Raw genomic sequence first — 21,190 nt, forward strand, 5'->3', positions numbered from 1 at the left:
GCTGTTTAAAAATGAAAGAGCGTAAGTAATTTTGTATTTATTTTGTTGGAAATTACAGTTAATTATTTGACCTAATTTAGTACAGAAATCACAAATAAAAACTTCAATCATGCTACAGGTTTCATGTGTTCTTCATTTACAGTAAAAACACTGTATGCAACCTACCCGAGCTTTTGTCCTGTAGATTAGTTTTTTGCACTATTCGGTTATTGACCAGAAAAAAAAGACTTAACATATTTTGAACGAGATGCGAAACCGGTTTTTAAAACTTAAACAAATAGCTTAAAGAGAAGTCATCATCCAAACGAACTTACCTGAAATAATTCTTCAAGTAATTAGAAACAGCCGAGAAAAATCAGTGAAGATCATAACTTTTTATTCAAATTTTTCAAAATATTTCGTTAATGAACAACAGCTATTTGCTATATCTTTCATTCATTTCTCAATAACAAGATAAATGTCTGCAACCAGTTTCAAGTGGTTTCTAATAAATAGCTGTAGTAATCTAGTTCAAGTTTTAGATATCTGCCCGGTTTTGTCTAACTCTCTCTTACTTTATTTGGTGTTTAAATACTTAAAATTTTTTACACTGTTCATATTGCGAGAAATAATTTTCCTTCTGGTTTTTAAATACTACAAATAAAATTTAAACTTACCTATATAAACGTTCAGCTTGATCTAAATATTATCAGCAGAGTTTTCTTACAGATGTTGTAGTTTGAATGCTACTATGCAAGACCATATAGAAGTTTTAAATTCTTTTCTAAAACGATAAAAATAATATTTAAAAAACTTTTATAATTACAATAAAATTTATTCGAAAAATACATGCATGCATTACTAGAAAATAAAAGAATAATTTTTTTGTTTCTTTTGTTTGAATAACTATGTATCTGACAACAATCTATACCCATAATGAATTTGCGACAAAATTTTGTACATTTTTTGTAAGCAGATCAAATGTTAGTAAATCGTAATTGAATTTTTTTCATTCTACAGTTAGAGGACTTTGGCCCCTACATCTTCTGGAGTAACAAGTTATCCTAAAATATTTTCAGGGACGATGATTAGCTTACATACCTGTGACAAAGAATGGTTTAAAATAAAGTAGTGATTAATTTATGTAACTGAATAAGAGAAGAATTTGATAACTTTTAAACCTCGCAACACATTTTCACTCAAAATAATTTATGCGGTTCTATGTATAAATATATATATATATATAAACAGAAAATTAAAAAACAAATAGTTACAAATTATAGGCTTCTCATAACCACAAAAATTAATCCTGTTACTCTTTGAGTTTCATAGTTGAATAAACTCTGGTTTTGGGCAGTATTAAATTTATACTTAATAGACAGTACTTTCAAAAAAGCTTCAGTATGCAAAGACCTTTTTAAAAATGTCAGGTTCTATTAATAAGAAACTTAAGAGCCGTTTTTTGCTCTTTTATTGTAAGTTTGACAGGCATTTATACTCTGGGATAAACTGACGGTTGGTTTAGAAAAAAATGGTAATGAATTTTACAGTACTTACATGTTCTCCCTTTTGTGATCAAATCACATCCTTCGAGTTCCCCAAATTAGGGTTTATTCGAATTAAAAGAGTCTTATTCAGGTAAGTAATTATTTGTAATAATTGAAACTACTATTTATTAGAATTACTTATTTACTGATTTTATATAGCAAGATGACAGGTTTATACTTTTTTCATAAAGTAACGTTTTTACTTCATGGTTATAACGAGGAATTATTAAACGAATAAGAATGTTTTCCTGAACTTCTTATTTCTTTAATATTTATAGTAATATTTAATTTTTAATATTTAATTTTAATATTCGTTTAATACTTATAATTAAAAAAGTCTATTTTAAATTTGTCTTAAAGTCAAAATAAAATGGTAAATTTCTTTATAGATAATTTGAATAATAATAATAATAATAATTTTAATAGAACGGATTGGAGTTTTTCAGAAATAACGAATTAAGTTCAAAGATTTAATTCATGGTTCTCATACGGGAGAAAAAACATTTCCTAGTTTTAAGTCTTCAATGCTTTTCTACAATTTGATCATGAATGGATGGGAGTTTTGCAGAAATAACGAAGTAAGTTCAAAGATTTAATTAATGATTCTCATACGGGCGAAAAAAAAATTCCTAGTTTTAAGTCTTCAATGCTTTTCTACAATTTAATCATGAATGGATGGGAGTTTTGCAGAAATAACGAAGTAAGTTCAAAGATTTAATTCATGGTTCTCATACGGGAGAATTTTTTTTCTTCCTAGTTTTAAGTCTTCAATGCTTTTCTACAATTTGATCATGAATGGATGGGAGTTTTTCAGAAATAACGAATTAAGTTCAAAGATTTAATTCATGGTTCTCATGTGGGAGAAAAAAATTTTCCTAGCTCTAAGTCTTCAATGCTTTTCTGCAATTTGATCATAAACGGATGGGAGTTTTGTAGAAATAACGAAGTAAGTTCGAAGATTTAATTCATGGTTCTTATACTAGAGAAAAAAAGTCCCTAGTTTAAACTCTTCAATGCTTTTCTAGTGAAATTTAAGTGTAAAAATCATATGTCCATCGTTGAAAAATAAGTAGATTACATTAGGGATAAAATGTTTAATAAAATTAAGATTAAGATATTTGTACAAATATAAACAAAGTATAGTCCAAATTAGGTGTTTTATGTTTATGCCAGAAATAAGAAGTTTCAAAGCAAAATTGGTTTGTAATCAGCTACGAAATAGTATTCCAATTTCGAGCAATGAGTTAAAGGGAAATTAAGCAGTTAATTAAGTAGACAAACTTCAGAATTTAATTAATTTCACCTAAGTCTTATTTGAATCATGAACCAACTCCAACTGTTTAATAATGGTCTCACTTTTTTTGCCTCACTTTCATATTCATACAAGTTTTCTCTTTCTTATTTTAAAGCTAGTAAATCACCAGCTTATTTCTAACTCTAAGTGAAATACACAACAAATCAGACAAGATAAAAATAAACAATATTCTCACTAGAGTTTAAGGTTCTGTGCGTCAAAGTAAAGAAAAAGAGAAGGGTTAAGATTAGGGCTTCTATTTTAGCTTATTAAACTTATTTGTTATGTACCTTTATCTACCACAGTGTACCTTTATGTACCTCTATCTATCCTAAAGGTGAATCGAAATACATCTATGCAGATATTATCATAGTTTACCATATTGTACCTTTTTCTTTTTTAATCCATTTGTAATTAAATTTTTATGTGAATTTATAAAATTCATTATGAAATATTTATTTAAGGAAAAGAATAAAAGCGAACAAGTTGACGAAAAATATGTACTTAATTAAATTTTTGTCATATGTTCTAATATCCTACAAGCGGTTTTTGCATAGTTATATTTTTTCAAATAACCTATGATTTTTCTCTCTTAACAATTATTCAATTGTCTACTTAAAATAGCCATCGCTTGCAAAAGAGTTAGAGATTTTTACACTAAAATATAAATATCGACACTAGTGCATCTAATCAACGATTGCTGATGAATTTCACAGTAAAAACCGAAACTAATATTCAATCAATTTGATTATTCAAACGTAGTGTAAATTTATCACTTTTATATGCATATATGAAAATTTTTCTGAAAATTTCAAGCATTGTTTTAGTTAAGCTAAACTCTTAACCGTAATTCATACCTACTGTAATGTATGTACTCATCATACTCTTTCTCATCCCCTATTCATGCATTCATATTTCTAATTATCATCCAACGAAATCTATCTGAGACACAAGATTCTAAAATTTAGTTTCCCCGAAATTATTCTCCTTTGAATTAAATAATTGAATCTCACTTTCAATACAGAAGGGTTGTTGGACCCTTAAACCGCATTGTGTACATATGCGATTTTGAGTTCCATTGAATCTGTTTAAAATGCATCGCTTGAAAGTGGCGTAAAAAATGGCCTATTATACTTTCTGGAGAGAGAAAATCTGAACAGAAATGACAGCTTTCCGATGATCTAGAGGGTTAATGAATATTCAAATGAGTATGTACACATATCTATATCTATATTGGAGATTCATGAGGTGATGCATAAAGACGCCGCATAAGCAAACACGTTTATTGAAATCGGGGCCTTTAAAATATGCGACCATCTTTGCCTTATTTGTCCACGGACTTTCCTTTGTGCCCTTGGAGAGTTGGGTGTGCAAATGTGGAGCCTTACCACTCTAATAAAATAATCGATACCCATTGCGAACAGTTCGACAGAAAAACGCTTGACCATAAATAGGGGAGGAATTTCTCCTACACCAAAGAACAACCTGTCAATAAAGGGCAATTTTATCATTAGAGATTTGGGGGATGCAAGAAAAAGGGTGCTCGGTCGGGAGATTCAAAAAAGAAAAGAAAGAAAAAAAAGTCTGAGAGGGGGACAAAAATAAAGGTTAACCTTACTAAACAGCAGTCACTTTTATTTTCTCCCTTCTATTCGACAGCGCAATTACGAATTCCATTCGGGGCCAACTTTTCTACACTTTTCGCTATGTCTTTCGTTTCCCCGTGAAGTGTATTTATGCAGAGCGGGCCCTTCTCCTTTGCTTGACACTTGGATAATTGGGTTGTCCCGGCGAATTCGTAGGCCCATTCCCCCAGGCAACTTGGAAAGGCACCAGGGACCAGGGCTAGAAATAATAACTTTTGGTATCGTAACTCGTTTCCCCTAGTTGCTGCTGCTGTTGGTCGGGACTCCGCGCGCAATTTGCCTGGCAAAGTGTGGACCCAATTTTCGATGCGGGACTGTGACAGTAATTTGCTCTGTGTTTTAATCTCGTTTAGAGCAAGCTCATAAATAATTATTAGCTCTCTCTCTCACTCTTGAAACGGTGGAAAACTTAGTTTACTCGCTACATGTCACACCAGCGAAAGAATCTTCCTTACTCTTCCAATTATGCAACGGAGCTGGCCTAGTTAAAGCCATTTTCTTACTTTCAAAGATTTCCTCTCCTTGCGTGGAGAAAAATATTATATTTTACCCTCGCTCATCCAAATTCGGGACTTCCCCAAAAATACTGTCCGCAAATATTAAGCAAATGAAATATCGTTACTTATGAATAAGTAGGGGATGGGGGGAAATTTTGTATTTCTTCGCCTTTTTACTTCTTAAACGATGTCAGCTGGATTGAAAAATTTAACATTTTTCCGTTCGTAATTCTCGGAGAAAATGTTTATTTAAGAGAGGTTAAAGCTGCAAATCTGAAATTTAAGATCAAAAAGATGAGAGGAAATATTTAAAAAAAAATTGTAAAAAAGTTTAAGCTAAAGAAATATTTTGAACAATCCAAGCGAAGAAGTAAACAAATAGAAGTTTTCATGTTTTAAAATCGACGGATCTTGTATTAGATTTAGTATTTTAGTTTTGTTTTGATGAGTTACTGCAGCTGCAAAATAATTTTGTATTTTTAATTTAAAGTCTTTATGTCAGTTGAATCTACGTTTTAATGAAATTATCTTTGCATAAAGAGGCGGAATCATTTAAATTTAAACCAACAAATTTTAAACTCCGTAATAAGTCTACTTTAAAATGTAGTGTAATTTATGAGACCATTTTTGAAGATTGGTTAACTACTTCCTTCTGGCATTTCTTAGTATGAAGTATGGAGTAAAAATCCTAGATGGAAAAAAATCATTCTTAAAGACGACTATCTGAATGAGTATTCCAGAAACGAATTTTTTCTCTTCTTGAAACTGAAACAGTGTTTGAATAGTAAGCGATGAAATTTTTCCGGCTATCAAATGACATACAACTTGCAAGTTTCTGATAAAAAAAAAAAGCAGCTAGGCTAATACGATAAACAAAGGAGATAAAACTAGTTAAGTTGAAAAATTGCACCTAGTCTCACAGCCACAGCAAAGCCCCGATCACTGGCACGTTGCTAAGTTTCTGCAGTTGCATTTTAAAGAGAAAGCTAATTTCAGTATAAAATTAGGAAGTTTGAGCCTACTTAAGAACACAGAAACTGGCATTGCCAAAATGTTACTGAAGTAATTGACTCTAAAAATGCTATTAATTATGCAAATTATGAACACTATTCCTTCCCTCACTTTTTATGCTGTTTTACCAATGATTAATGTTGTATTTATATGTTTTAATTAGTTTAATTGTTAATTTCATCTCTAATAAATTGTATAAATGTAATCTTATCTTATTCTCTATAACCATCACTATCTAACGATTTGTACTGGGCAGTTACTATTTTATTTAATAACCGGTGTTGTATACAGCCGAGACGATTCTGTGTTTGCGACTATCAAATGTTCAACTCCCGAGCCTTGTAGTTTTAAACTCAACCCAGAAGAGAAGGGAACTCCTGGATCAAGTGATGGGCAACCAAGCCTTCGAGGAGGAGTTTTTAATGGAATTAAAGCTCATTTGCGTTACACATGGAGTGGATAACCCGGAAAACTACCTATGGTTAGCTCGATGGCAAGAAAATTCTAACCTATGATCTGTCTTCTACTGAGGATATTTTGTGTCAGTACTGTGGTCTGTGTTAGCTGGAAGCAGAATCCGTACCAAACAATTTGGGTCTTCTCATTGGGAGATGAATGCTCTATTCCCTGAGCCCCCGTGGCTCTGGACAGTTCTTAGGAAACATTAAATAAGAGTTCACAAAATAATTATGGACAAAGAAAGAAGTAGATAATTGTATAGAATTAAAAAAAGTAAAGCATTTCAGCAAGCTGTGGACATTGCACATGATTGAGCAAAAGTCATCTTTTCTTCCTAGACTTGCTAGGGCTTAGGATCCATTGATCTGAAGTTGGTGGACTTCAAGCCACTACTGAGGATTTAACCTCAGTCTGTTATCATAACAGCTCAGAGTCTTTAACCACAGTGATATCGTGAATATGGAAGAAATAATTTTAAAAATCCGCTCTGAGTTTTTATGTTGTTTTGAATTTGAATTCTTACATATTTCAATAAACCAACAACAACCATGAATGCACTAAAAACTGCTTCTTATATAAATATAGCTGGGTTTGAAGATCTGCTTTTAATATTTCTACTACGAAATTTTTACAATAATGTATGTCCCCAACACTATTCAAAATGATATTTAAAAAGATGATGATATTGGATAGATACCTCAAACTGAAATTCTTTATGTTATACATCCTCGATTTATTTCCTGATGATTCAAAAATAGAAGTCTAAAATTCAAGGTCTAAATCTTTTTCGTCTCCAGCTATAAAGGGTAGAATGGAATAACCTCACCCTCTAAGAACTAGCAAAGCTACAGATTTACGAAGGAAATGGCTTTCGGGGACATTCGGATTTCACAGCTTTTCTGACTCACGGTCAGGCAGAAAGAAAAGTGGTCATCTTCTGCTTCCCCAGATCCAATTATGTCCCTGGCTATTGCCTAGCCCGATGATTGGTCTACAGCTACAGGGCAGGGTTTTCTTCGTGAGTTACATTCAACACCTGAAAAGCCGATTTACCATCCCTCTATTCTTATCTTTGCCCCTTTTTTCTTCTCTTTTACCCCGAGAACTTTCTTTTATCCTCTCGTCTTTAAAACACTAAAAGAGGAAAAGAGATTGTTACCTTTTGAATATTTTATCTTAGATAAGTTCTTAAAGGCACCTGAGGAAACAAATAGTATAGTTTTTTTCTTCCCTTTTGAAGGAAAAATACAAAATTTAAAAGTAACCTTGTATTATACCCTTTTTCATGAAGAATATTCTGATTTTACTTTAATCTCAGTTTCTACCTAAACATTTAAAGTATGCACTGTAAAAAAATGGATGCTCAAATTTCGCGAAGCTTTCTTTATTTTTGACGAAACGTTTTTCTTGTATATGCTCTAATTGTTCATTTCGTCAAAGGGACGAAATAACTGTCTTCACTCCTTCAAATAAATGAATTTCGTCAATTGTAGAGAAATATTTCGTAAATCAACTTTAAAAAAATCCTGATGATTACTTTATCGTGGGCACCATATAGGTGGATCAATGTCACCCAAACAACCCAAAAAGGACGAAAAGAACAAAGAGATAAATTATTGCACACATGCTCGAAGCGAGCTTCGAACCTGGAATCTTTCTGGTACGAGGCAAACTCCTTAATCGCCATACATCCGGTCGGTTTGTTTCGTCATCTTATTTTCGATCGTCTAGTCTTTATTCTAGTTAACAATCTCCCGCTATGTACATCTCAGTTGAAGAAATATTTTCACCATGCATTTGAGAGGCCGCGTATTGTCACAAATAACATGATTTCGTGACGAAATGCTTTGTGAGATACTTTGTATGGTAAATGTGTGACTACTTAGAGGTCTTCCTCCATCTATTTTGCATTGGGTGCCATGGATAAGCATTTATATTCGAAAATAAAGGAGGTCACTGAAACATGATCTGATTACAATTTTCAAACTTGAAATAACAAGCTTCTTTAGAAAATCATCGATGCTATATCCTACTTTTCACGAGATGTATTAAGATGTGTATATCTAGGCTAAATAGAAATTCCGGCTATTTGCAAACTGTCGACGTTTCTGACAAGGTTCTCCGCAATGAGCGAAACAAGTAACGACGGTAGTTTGCCAAGAGTCGAATTTTCCAATTAGCCTATGGACATGATGGTATCTATAAAGTTAAGCAAAAATGATACAAACTACCTAAATATTTCTAAACAAAACACTCTTGCTTTTATGAAAGAATTTTGGCACATACTGTAATTTTTGCAATGCTGGGTGTACGTTATACTGTAGATTTATATATAAAAAAACAATCTCTTTTGAGTTTGAATGGTCAATAAGATTTTTACTCAAATGTAAGCTATTGTATGTACACAAATGTAATTAAATTTAAGTAAATCTGGAAACACGAAAAAGATATTTTAATTAAAAAATAATCCACTTAATTTTCTTTTAAATGATGAAAACATTTTTACCTCAATTAGAACATGATGTAAGGCTTTGTTTCGTTTTCCACCATATTGAACTTCAAGTGATGTTGAAATTTCAAAAGTTTTTTTTCTCCATTATATATTTTTTCCTCCAAGTTTAAATTAAAACGATGTATATCTTAAAATCTAATTATGATAACTGCAAAAACTTAGAATATTTTTTTTAATTATATACATATACATACTGATGGAAAGAAAATCCCAACACAAAGAAAATATTATTGTAGATGAATGAAATTTCAGCGCATTTGTCTGAGTAACATATTCAATAGATTAAAGTTTCAAGATTCAAATGTGAAATACTGGTACATTAATAACCGGTGAAACAACCAAAATTTTGAATGCAAGCATGTAAACAGGCATGCATTGTCTCATAGAGATGTCGCATGTCATTTAGTGGGATGGAGTTCCATACCTATAAGTACATCGTCAGTCAATACGGGGATAGTTAATGCTGGTTGTGGATGACGGTGAAGTAGTCGTCCAGTGATGTCCCATACGTGCTCGATTGGTGAAAGATCTGGTGATCTAGCCCACCAAGACAACATGTTGACAATCAATTGAGCATGTTGAGTTACAACAACAGAGCGTTATCCTGTTGGAAAATGCCCCGTTGAATGCTGCTCATGAATGGCAACAAAACAGGTAGAATCACCAGGTTGACGTAAAAAGTTGCAGTTCAAATGCGTGAAATAACCACGAGAGTGCTCATTCTGTCATAAGAAATTGCTCCCCAGACCTGGTGTATGTCCAGTGGGCCAAAGATCGGTAGCAGGCGCTCACCTAGCCTCCTTCTAACGAATATACGGCCATCACTGGCAACAAAGCAGAACCGACTTTCATCTGAAAACGTAATAGATCTCCCCTCTATCCTCCAGTGGGATCTAACTCGACACCACTCACGTTGTAAACGTTAATGGTTTGGAGTGGAATGCAAGGAAAAGGGCGTCTCCTTGGAGTTGTACTTGAAGTAGCCGATTCGTAACAGTTCGTTATGTTACTGCAGTACCAACTGCTGCTCGAATTTCTGATGCAGACGCAGTACGATACGCGACAGCCATACGCCGTACATGGCGGACTTTCCTCTGAGTAGTGCTGCATGGTCGCCCAGAACCCGATCTTCTTGAAGCAGCAAAGCGGTGAATTGGGTCAGAATCCCATCTGGTCGATACGAAATCCACACTCGGCTCTCACCAACCGCAGTGCTGATATAAAATATCCTCAGTGGTAGATGGATCATGGGTTAGATTCCCCCTGCTGTTGGGCTAACCATGGAAGTTTTTCGTGGTTTTCCTCTCCTTGTAGCGCAGCATGTTACACGGAGAAAGTAGAGGACATTTACCAAGCCCTCTACGAAGGCAAATTTTTTCCAACTCTTAATCCAAGAGTTCCCTTGTCTTCTGAATGGGGTTCAAAATTACCAAGCAACGGATTTGATCATTAGTTGTCGTAAACCCAAAAATTGGGTCGGCTGTTCAACGACGGTTATAAAATAAAATGAAAAGTCATGCACAATGGATGCATTTTTTCCCAGATTTCCTGCAAGATCACGGAAAGAAAAATCAACCTTCCAGCAGCCCTATAACACGACCACGTTCAAAGTTAGTGCGCTGTGGATAATGGCTTTTTCGTCTTATTAAAGGCATTCTTGGCTAACAGCAGCTCACTATGTTAACATTAAACGAAAAATAAATCTTACGATCTGTGCAACATGTGTTTAAAGTAACCCTGATTTCCATTTTTACAGTGGTGCTACTAGTGCCAAACTAATGCACTCTTCACGAAATTTGAAAAGACATGATCTTTTGGTTGTATAAGCAAGTCTACCAAATATAATTTGTCTAGCACAACTCCTTCTTGTTGTTGGGATTTTTTTTCAGTCAATGTTCATATATAGTAATCTTGAATTGAAGGAAATAAAACAAATTGCAAGTTGAAACAGTGCCAAGCTAATATTACAACTGGACGAAAAATATTTAAAGAAATTAGAATTTAAATAAATAAAATGCAATTTAATACAAAATACCTGTCAAAAAACACCAGGAGACACTTGAAACCATCTCAAATGCACGAAGAATCCACAGACAACAGCACCACAATTTAACTAATCAAAATTGTAAATAAAATAGAAAGTGCTGATAACATGACAGCTTCCTTAGGAGGACATTACTAAGAAGTCAGTGCAGAAGCAGATTCTGCAGAGTGGTGGCAAAATAGCACAAACAATCCTATGCCCCAAAATATAAGCAAGAACCAGTCAGATAAATATTATATACTGTGACACAATGAAAACCGAAGTAGAAGTATTGAATAGATGGAAAACTCTATTTTTAAGATAAATGTAAAATTTCTGTGAGTCGAGCATTGAATTGGTTTTTAAATCCACCAATTGGAAAACCTAAAATCATAAGTCAAGGTAGAAAAAAATTGAAGGAACAAAACATATCAAATAAATATGAAGAAAAAAATTGAATGACAAAAAACAAGCTAAAACCAAATTTATTGGCAGTATGAACAGACACTCAATTATATTTCAAGGCAAGCTGATCAAATTTTCAATGCTAAAGTGGCTCTACCATAGCATAAAACTAAGCAATACTTCAATATTCGAGACAAATTCGGACGTAAAAAAATCATGTTTTTTTTTTTTTAACTTGATACTCATTGATTTTTTTAAAACTAAATCGTATCATAATTAAAATCTCAACGACTTGTGTTGTATTACAATACATTCACATCAAAAGCATAGTTCAAATTAGTTATTTCAGACTTAATAAAACACTGTTCAAAAGATTTTGCGAAATCTGATTTTCGTTTAAATCCTTGATTCGAAGTGCTGTTATCATAAATAGTTTTAATGTCATGATATGGCAGAGTGTATGGTAAAGTTTAGCATCTCAAACAAACTTTAACTATTTATTTTTCATGCAAAAAATAATAATTTCAAAGACTTAGACAATTTGAATACATAATATGTTTGTCTTTTGATATATTTTTAGTGAATGAATTCTGCGTTTCACTTCAGAAAATATTTTTAATAAGAAAAAATGATCCAAGGTACAAAATTGTGTAATACCTTTGACCACCATACATTGTTCTTTGGATCATTTGATGCAACTCCTTGGATAACACTTATTTTCACTTATTTTCCTTCAAACTTGTTAGTTGATAGAATATTGATAGCCATAAAACTGATGTTTTATTTTTTAACTAGTTATAGTAAAAAACACAAATGTGTTATTTTTTTACTACTAATGTTTTATGTATCCAGCATTAGCTAAAATAACGCAAGTTAAACATGCATGTAATGAAAATAATATTTTATTGGAATATTTCGAAAATTTATAGCTCTACTGAGATCGTAAATTTTCTCATATATTAACAGTAGCATATCCCACAAGTCCGTTTTCATGCTTGCTGGACCTTTTGCATATACCTTCGACCATTGCAAGATCAAGGGTATATGTAGACAAGCTCAAGGAACAACAAGCACACCACACTTGTTTGATTTTGGTGAGCCTAACTAAAATAATTTACTTTTTCTTAAACAAATGGTACTTTATTTAAAAGAGAATCACATTTCCAATTATAAGTACTATGGGGTTTTATTTTCGAATAAAATTAGTTAGAAAAATTACTCATCAATGGCAAAATAAAAAAATTCTCTAGCGCATTTTTAAAACCTAAAATGCAGCTGTACCTCTTAATAAGGAACACTGTCCGGGAGCAGATGTTTTGTCTCTTAGATAAGGATGCCCCTTATTCAGAGAATGCATAAAAACTAAAAAATGGTACTAAATTAGCAATTTAGGTTCACGATTTCATTAAACTTTTTTATGCACACCAATACATGTTGCGTATCTACTAATATTTATTCATCTAAAACAGTTATAAAAACGATTGTTATATCATTAAACTTTTCTAACTATCCATTTAACAACTAAGCTGCATTTTTCCACAAACAGCCCGCGCAATAAATAAAAATGATAGAAAGGTTCACTTTATACACATTGAAATGCTCTTTTGAATTAACACCTCATCATTATCAATGGATGGTTCAGTCATTTGATCACTTTTTTCCCTAAGTAGTTAGCAGTTCCTGGGTGATAAGTCAACTTCTCCTTTATTGTGCATACATACACCGATAAAAATTCTTTGAATGTGAAATTCATGTTAATTGCACCGTTTTCACCTTTCTCTGCAATCCTCGAAAGAGAAGACAAACATATTAACAAAGAGTATTTAAATTTTTTTTCAACCTCACTTTTTTAAGCTTTTCTCAGCGTCCTTCAAATAGAGTGTAACTTATTAAGTGATAAATATGCCAAGGTTTCAAATAAAAGAGACAGGAACCAACAGATCTGCCCTTCGAATAGAGAGTGTCTCTTGGAGTTTTCCCTGACGCGAGTACTACTATAGTCTCAAACACGGTAGATAGTTACAGTTGTTACATGTATTAACGATATATACTGAATGCAAAATTCCTCCTCTGGCCGGTGTAAAAAATAACAATGTCATAGGTGCGTGCGTTTGAAAGTATGACACTCTCCTCAAAACACCTTTTCAGAAAATTCGTTCAAATTTGAACCATAACATCAGTACTTTCAACCATACATCGATTAAATTTGCTGTAACCTTAATAAAATGTTAGATTAAACCATGTTTTATTATAAGGCGAACCATACTATCATGTAATCAAGTTCAAGAAAGAATACTCCATAATATTGTTCAACTCCATAATATTGTTCAACTTGGTATCGTATTAAGTTTTCAGCAAATTTAAACAGGTTAACATGGTTCAAACTTTCTAACAATTCACGGTGATATCTTTTATAAAATTGTTTTAATCGTAAAATATATGATTCCTTATTGATATGAGAATTTCCCGAAAAAAAGTTTTTGACACATACAAACAAAAACCAAAATCTTAGAGTTATTTGACATTATACAGTTTTTTCTATGTGACCAAACTTTGTATTCTATCAGTAACTTTTCCACGGATATTTTCCATATTTTGGAAATCTAATGTTTTAATCTTTATAGCAGTAAGAGTTCAGTACTGCTCAGATATTCGAAAAGATTAAATATTTTCGCTTTATGAGTTTTCTCTCGGGAGGCAGATCTAAGGGAAACCACTTTCAAAGTTTAGTTCGACTCCGGGGACTCTTAAATCCTTCGGGAATCGGGAAACGACGAATGCTATTGATCGAGATCCATCTTAGGATAGAATCTTTGCATAATATTTGCGACCCGTGAGTTATTAACGTAAGGGCAACTGGAAGCCCCCTGTGTCCCCAAGATTAAAAATTTCCTAACTTTGTCAACTTGACGTACACTAAGTGAAGCTTTAAAGAAGGACGCTAATAAGAGAGCTGAGAGATTCGAGATGTTGGCTAAAACTTGACTAGATGAATCCTCGGTTGGCCGCTTTAATCCTAAAGCAAATACTTGCGGCATACTGCCTACCAATTCTTTCGAGATTTAGAAGCGGTTTTAATGATGGCAGGATACAAAATTGCTGAAGGAAAAGTGCCGTCTTTCCCCCAATGTCTTAAAAACATTGTCCTCCTTTATTACTGTCTTATTTAAATGATTCGAGAAGACTTGAAAAGTTCTTCCGCAGTACAATATAGTATAGTTCTCGTAAATCGAAATGACAGTAATTAGTGAATATCTTAAGAACAAGAAATCCACTGCTTTAACAATCAGACTCAAAATTCAAGCCATTTGTTTATCACAGTAAGAATTTAATCGGAGTTTATGATATGGGGATGAACAGGATGATTGTAAAATATCCCATAACAAGATTGCCTTAAAAGTGTTATAAAATATTACCATTCAATAATGAATAACCCTAGATTTCAAAAAATCGTATTAGAGGCCAATGTAGAAGTTATTCATACATGCTATGCTTTTTTATGGGTGATTTTTTATACCTTGCTTATGTGTGTAAGTTCGATAATAGAGATTTAAAAAATCAGAAATATAATTAACGATTTTATTAATTTGAGAATCTAAGAAAATTTATCAAAGTGTAAATTTGCATCCTGCTGTTATAATAAAATTATTTTTACCTTTTATGTTCAAATATTTTCTAATATTAGAAATAGGGATAGCGTACTCTATAAATAAGACAGCATGTCATAGGAATAAAAGTAACGATATACGATAAAATATGATACGAGTCACGTTATACGATAAAAGAAGAGATTTTAAGTTTAATGTTATTAGTTTAACACATTTTAATTCAAACTTATACTTTAAAATGTTTAATAATATTTTATTGGTCAAATTATTAGGCTTACATTTATTTGTAATAATAAAACAGATTTTCTTTCAGCCATTGGGAATTTCAAAATTTCCCTAGAGAATAATAATTTTCCTTTTAATTATTGTAATTATAATTTTTTAATTCAATGTATTTTAGAAACGCTCAACTAATTCGGCCGATATTGAAGCCCACATAAATAGAGGCCTATGCTGTGATAGGAAAAATTTAGAATTTTTTGTTCCTGAGGAATATAGATGACAGCACTTTATTGGAATTTTTAATCGTTGAATGCTTTTGGCCTTTTTTAAAATTTTTTCGAAAGGGGTCAGCACTAAAAAAATTTCTGAAGAAATTTTCTTAAAGATTTGGCAATTTGTATTTTAATTTATTTTGATTTGGTTATTCTAACTGTAACTATATCATTATTTATTTTCTTATATGTGGACGTTTCATTGTTAGTTTTTTTTCTCTGTGTACTTTTGTTTCTGTATCATTAAATTTTCGTTACATTTTCATTTCAATACTTGAATTTTTGATTGCTTTTTCTTATTTAGTTTATCCATTATGGGCCTCGGGGCACAGTCAGTTTTTGGTATTACCACAGACGACAGAAAGGCTCTTGTGTGTTAGCAGACAGTGTGTCCCCAGATGAAGTGTTGCTTTTACTAACATACATATCTTTAGAAATTCTTCTTTTTTTTGCTAGTAACGATATAGTAATAAAAGTAACGATAATAATTTTATATTCATTAATTTGATTGCTATTAATTGATTCTGGTTTTGTAATTCTAATCCTCTTGCATGTTTCATTTATTTTTAAATGATGGAATTCACAAAAAAGGTGGTTAACATAGGAGAAGCGTTGTCATGTAACCTAAATAAAATCTCTTAAACAAAAAATTATTTTTAAGGAAAAAATTAAAGTTGAGTTGCTTAAAATATTACACGTAAGAAAGAGGTTATTAATTTAAAACTTCTAACTCTCTTAATTTAATTTTATTTTTATCCGAATCTTGAAGTTTCAGAAATATTCTTTTAAAAATGAATTTTTAAACTACATTTGAAGTTGCTGCAAAAAAAATATAATATGGATCTGCCTCTGTTATAAAACAAATCATTTTTATCTGTCTCATTTTGTGACTTAGAAACAACTCGACAAATTTTATATTGTCTAAGTTGTATATAATTGTATTCTGCATGATACTAAGTAGCACTTTAGTAATTTCTAAAACTTAATTTATGATAAGTGCTTTTAAAANCTATGCCTTGAACTAAAAGCTATATATACCAGCTAACTAGATACGGCAAACAGCTTAGCGGAGGTCGTTTAGCTCTTCACTCGTCGTATATTCAAAATAATTAACTGAATTTAAATATAACCATCTTTAATTTTGATAGATTACAAACTTGACGATAATATTGGCATTAAGATTTTTGTCTGTACCCAGATAACGGATAAATACACGAAGAATACATTCTGGTAAAATTACGGTACTATATGTCAGTGGCATTTCTCGCAACCGCCCCCCTTATTAATCGGGTTAATAAAACCAAAGTATAGTGTATTTAAACTATTTATTTGGTAATTTTTCCATTAATATGGTAAAGGTTTAACGGAAATTCTGGTCTTCAAAATAATGGTTTTAATTAACACACATTTAGTAAGCAAAACAAAGAGTAAATTTAATCAAATAAATGATTTTTATGCCATGCTCTAAGGTATTACAAAAGAAATACCAACTTCCACCACATTTACCAAATTTTTAATTTATTATAAAACAATATTTTATTGCTAATTTTACCGAAATCATCACCAAAGGGCTTATTTTAAGGGCACGAAATCCTTTAGTAGGCATTTTCCTGCTTTGATATTTCGGGATTTATATTGAGGTTTCAAGAGTACTCGGTGTAAGCTGATGTTTATTATATTTTTTCAAAATACTCTCGTTTACAAGGATTTCAAAAACTAAATACTCAGGATTTTTATATGAAAAATTGCGATCAAAATTAATATTTATAATCTGCAAATAAGCTTACAGTTTCGGTGTTCAAACCCGCTTTTGTACCGAAGACTATGAAACATGCTTAGTTTTTGTGCCAAGTCGAAAATATGAAAGAAATAGCAAAAGCCCTCTTTGGTTTAAGAATTTTACCCCTTTTTTGAAAAAGCACTCAAACTTGACCGACCCTGTTGGGGAGTGAGTACTGGTAACTGGTTAGAGTTGTAGATCAAACCTTTGACCTTTAACTGAAGCGTCAAAAACCCTACACTTTTGACCTATGCACTGTAACATTCTATCGAAATAATTTCTGGTAATAACTAAGAACAAAAGCTACAAACAAGAGTCTATTCGAAATTACTTTTTTTTACCTTTATATTTATTCACTTTTAAATACTTACTTTTATTCCTTTAACATTTTTAATTCCGATTTAATAAAAAAGTTAAAAAGTAAATTGTAAATATAGCATTTAAAAAAAATCAAACATAATGCTTTATTTTTCGATAAACAACAAGTCATCTGTATTAATAGTTAATAAAATAATACTTAACATTTATTATATAAAAATAAATATTGAAGTAACAAATGTTTGTTTATAAAATAATCCTACGTTTTATGAGTTTCAACAAAAACTCGTAATTCGCTGAATGATTTCAAAATACAAGCTGAAAATCAGCGGTTGATAATTCCCAAAAGAGCATAAAGCAGCACATACACAAAAATGCTCTTAATTTTTCGGGATCAAATAAATGCTTTTGTTAGTCACGTGATAACAGAGTGACCACGATTCCACTGAGAATTATGATAAAACAACTTTTTTTCCCTTTAAAATACAGCTAATTGTCACTTTAGTACAGATATTTATCTTTCTTAGAAGATAATTGAGGATTTAATTCGTAAAATGCCGTTTGTCTTTTTCCTTTTTAATCTCCAGGGATTAGAATATCGATTAAAAGTAAGTTTTTTATCATTCAACTAACAAAAATAATAACTCTTTAATACTAGATTTAGCTCAGAATAGAAAAAAAAAACTTTTCCAACAAATCATGTTTTTAAATATTTAATGGCTTAAGTAAAGAATTTTTTTAGAGTCATTTATTTCGAAAAACCCTTTTAAATCGTGAGCTTATAGAAATATTATATTATTAAAAATATATTATATTTGAATATTTAAAAAAATATACACTGATAATTTGAGTTCAAAAAGAATAAAGTAAAGGAATTTTTACATCGTTAACTTTATATTTGAATTTGTTTTAAAATAAATATTCTTTAAATTGCTTATTTTAATATCAATTTTGTGTGTCGTAACTTGCATACGTTTTTGTTTCATGTTATGATTGTATGTGAAATATGTGTTTTACAGGATACACTAAACTTTTTTAAGTGATTATATAATTAATGTTAAGTGCTGTTAAGAAAAGGACCTCGTATTCATAGAGATAAATTTATTATTCTTTATTTAGCTATTCTCTCAAGAAATTCTACTAGTAAAACTATAGACACAAATTTAAAATTTGGATATTATTTACACATTAGAAAATTTTAGAAATAGTTTGACATCATAGCAGCATACTCTCTCTATCTGCAGCTTATCACATTAAATATTAATTTATTGTATCATATGAAGGACTTGAGGTAATATAATTATATGCGGCACTTAAATTATCCGACTGGGAGAAAATCAGCAATTTTGACGAAATTTTTGATTTTCCTTTATAGACTATAATTTTATTTTATAACCGTCGTTGAACAGCCGACTCAATTTTTTGGGTTTACGACTACTAATTAATTGCCTCCGAAGTCTAATAATTTTGAACCCAATTCAGAAGACAAGGCAACTCCTATATCAAGTATTGGGAGAAATTTTCCCTTCATGGTGGACTTTTTGATGGAACTAACCCGCATTTGCGTTACGTGTAGAGGAAAACCATGAACACCTCCTTCGGTTAGCCCGACGGTAAGGGGACTTCTAACCCATAATCCGTCTACCACTGAGGACACTTTACGTCAGCACTGTGGTCAGTGTGAGCCGGAAGCGCAATTCATATCAACCAGCCATAGGTTGCATTCGATCCCAGTTCATCTCATTGGAAGGCAGATGCTCTATCCCCTAAGCCACAGCGGCTCTATTGTCTATATAAATTTTTGTTCATTAACTTTCTAAATCTCTTTAAATTTTTGTTCTCCTGCTTTTAGAACCAAAATTATAGTTTTTTTTTTTTTTTTTTTTTTTTTTTTTTTTTTTTTTTTTTTTTTTNTTTTTTTTTTTTTTTTTTTTTTTGCATGCTGATAGTCAAAACAGAATAGTAATTGCATACTTTAAATGCATTTTCAGAAAAATACTGATTTTGAGAAAAATCTTTTTAAACGAACAAACATTACAAAAAAACGTATATTATAGAATCATTTGAACTTCGAATGTAGATTTCGTATAATGTAAGCTGTGCCTTGAACTAAAAGCTACAGTTTAAGTATGAATGTATTATTTTTATCATGCTTCAGGTAAGAATGTTTAGAATATTTTTTAAAAAAATCCATGGAACAAACTATTTAATTCTATTTCATTGTATATTTAAAGATTGACAAAGAATTTAGTTCAAACCACACGTAACTATATTATTGATCTAGAAATTTTTTTGAAAACATTTACGCTTTATAATCTGTTGTAGAGCTATTAGCATGACCTAAAAAACTAGTAGTTTTTATGCTCAAATTCGCAACAACAAAAAAAATCTTAGAAATTTTTGAAGCTTACTGTAGATTTGTAATAGAACCCTTACTTACCAAAAATAAAATGAAAATTTAATTAAGACCGTTTTAAAGAAAATGTGTGGATGCCACAAAAATGATTCAAGAAAGCATATTTTTAAGGGCGTTCTTTCTAGAAAATACCACGATTCCCAAGAAGAGAGTAAGAGCTTTCTGTTTATTTTGTTTTTGCTAAGTGAAAATTCCGAAAAAAAGCATTTATAGTAATCTATCTAGAAACAATACTAAGGAGCAGATTCTTTTGAAAGCTCTATCTTTGGAAAAATGTGACTTATCACTATATTGCTCCAAGTCTACACATAAAGATTAAATTTTAAGTATAGTAAATATTTTGAGATACTGAGTTCTTAATACCTGCATGCTCAAAACGTCATGGATTTTGTTAGGCAAAATAATAACAAACAAATTTATCAGAAATGCATTTAACTTAAATTTGGCACATCACATATTATCTATCAATTCTTCATTTATTATATTCAAGTTTTCACCTAAACTACTATTTATAAATGATTTTTAAGTATTGACAAAAAATAAAAGTAAAACTGCTGGATAAATTTATTTCATGGTAACTTGGCTAAAAATCAATTTTGGCAATGTGCAAGTTTATTGCTCTCGAAAAATTGGTTCTATTTTGAACCCTAACATTTTTACCTATTCAAACTAGCTGAAGTTAGCTAATAATGTTCATAAAAAACCGTACAAGTGCTCCTATATTCTTAGAAAAAACGGTTCAAAGTTTAATATTATTCTTGGTACCTTTGTGCAGTCTCAATAAGTTGATATCAGACATAAGTAAGAGCTCAACTCTGCAAAATAGTTTTCAAGCAATAACGAGTTTACTGCAGAAAAAACCGAAACAATCTGTTGAACAATTTTTCCCTCGCACGATGTGAAGGGGGGAAACATTTTTTAAAACTATCTACTTGATGCTTTAGGAATCAAGAGGTTAACTTTTTATAATTTTTTCTGCAGCTTTATCAAAAATTGTACAAGCAACTAATGAAATTATAAATCAAAAGTTTTAATATAAAATTATTTTTAAGAGCATCACAAATTAGAAAATTGTCAAAAACTTCCCATACATAACCCCTGAAATTACTTTCACAACTTAGTTTTAATGCTCTACCCCAGTTTTAGAAAAAATCTCTCACGGGTCAGAAGCGTTGTAACATGATATATATGTATATATATA

The 21,190-nt window shown here is 31.3% G+C and overlaps 1 long non-coding RNA gene across 1 annotated transcript in view; it reads right to left on the reverse strand.

Moving 5' to 3' along the window:
- Nucleotides 1-652: 652 nt before the first annotated feature.
- The window catches only part of LOC139427033 (uncharacterized), a 133,891-nt gene continuing 113,353 nt past the window's right edge, over nucleotides 653-21,190 (reverse strand). The window contains exon 3 of the long non-coding RNA XR_011638168.1: nucleotides 653-763. This is a non-coding gene — a long non-coding RNA (uncharacterized lncRNA). The remainder of the gene's footprint in view (nucleotides 764-21,190) is intronic.

Source organism: Parasteatoda tepidariorum, chromosome X1 (genome assembly GCF_043381705.1).
Source record: "Parasteatoda tepidariorum isolate YZ-2023 chromosome X1, CAS_Ptep_4.0, whole genome shotgun sequence".
NCBI classification, from domain to species: Eukaryota; Metazoa; Arthropoda; class Arachnida; order Araneae; family Theridiidae; genus Parasteatoda; species Parasteatoda tepidariorum.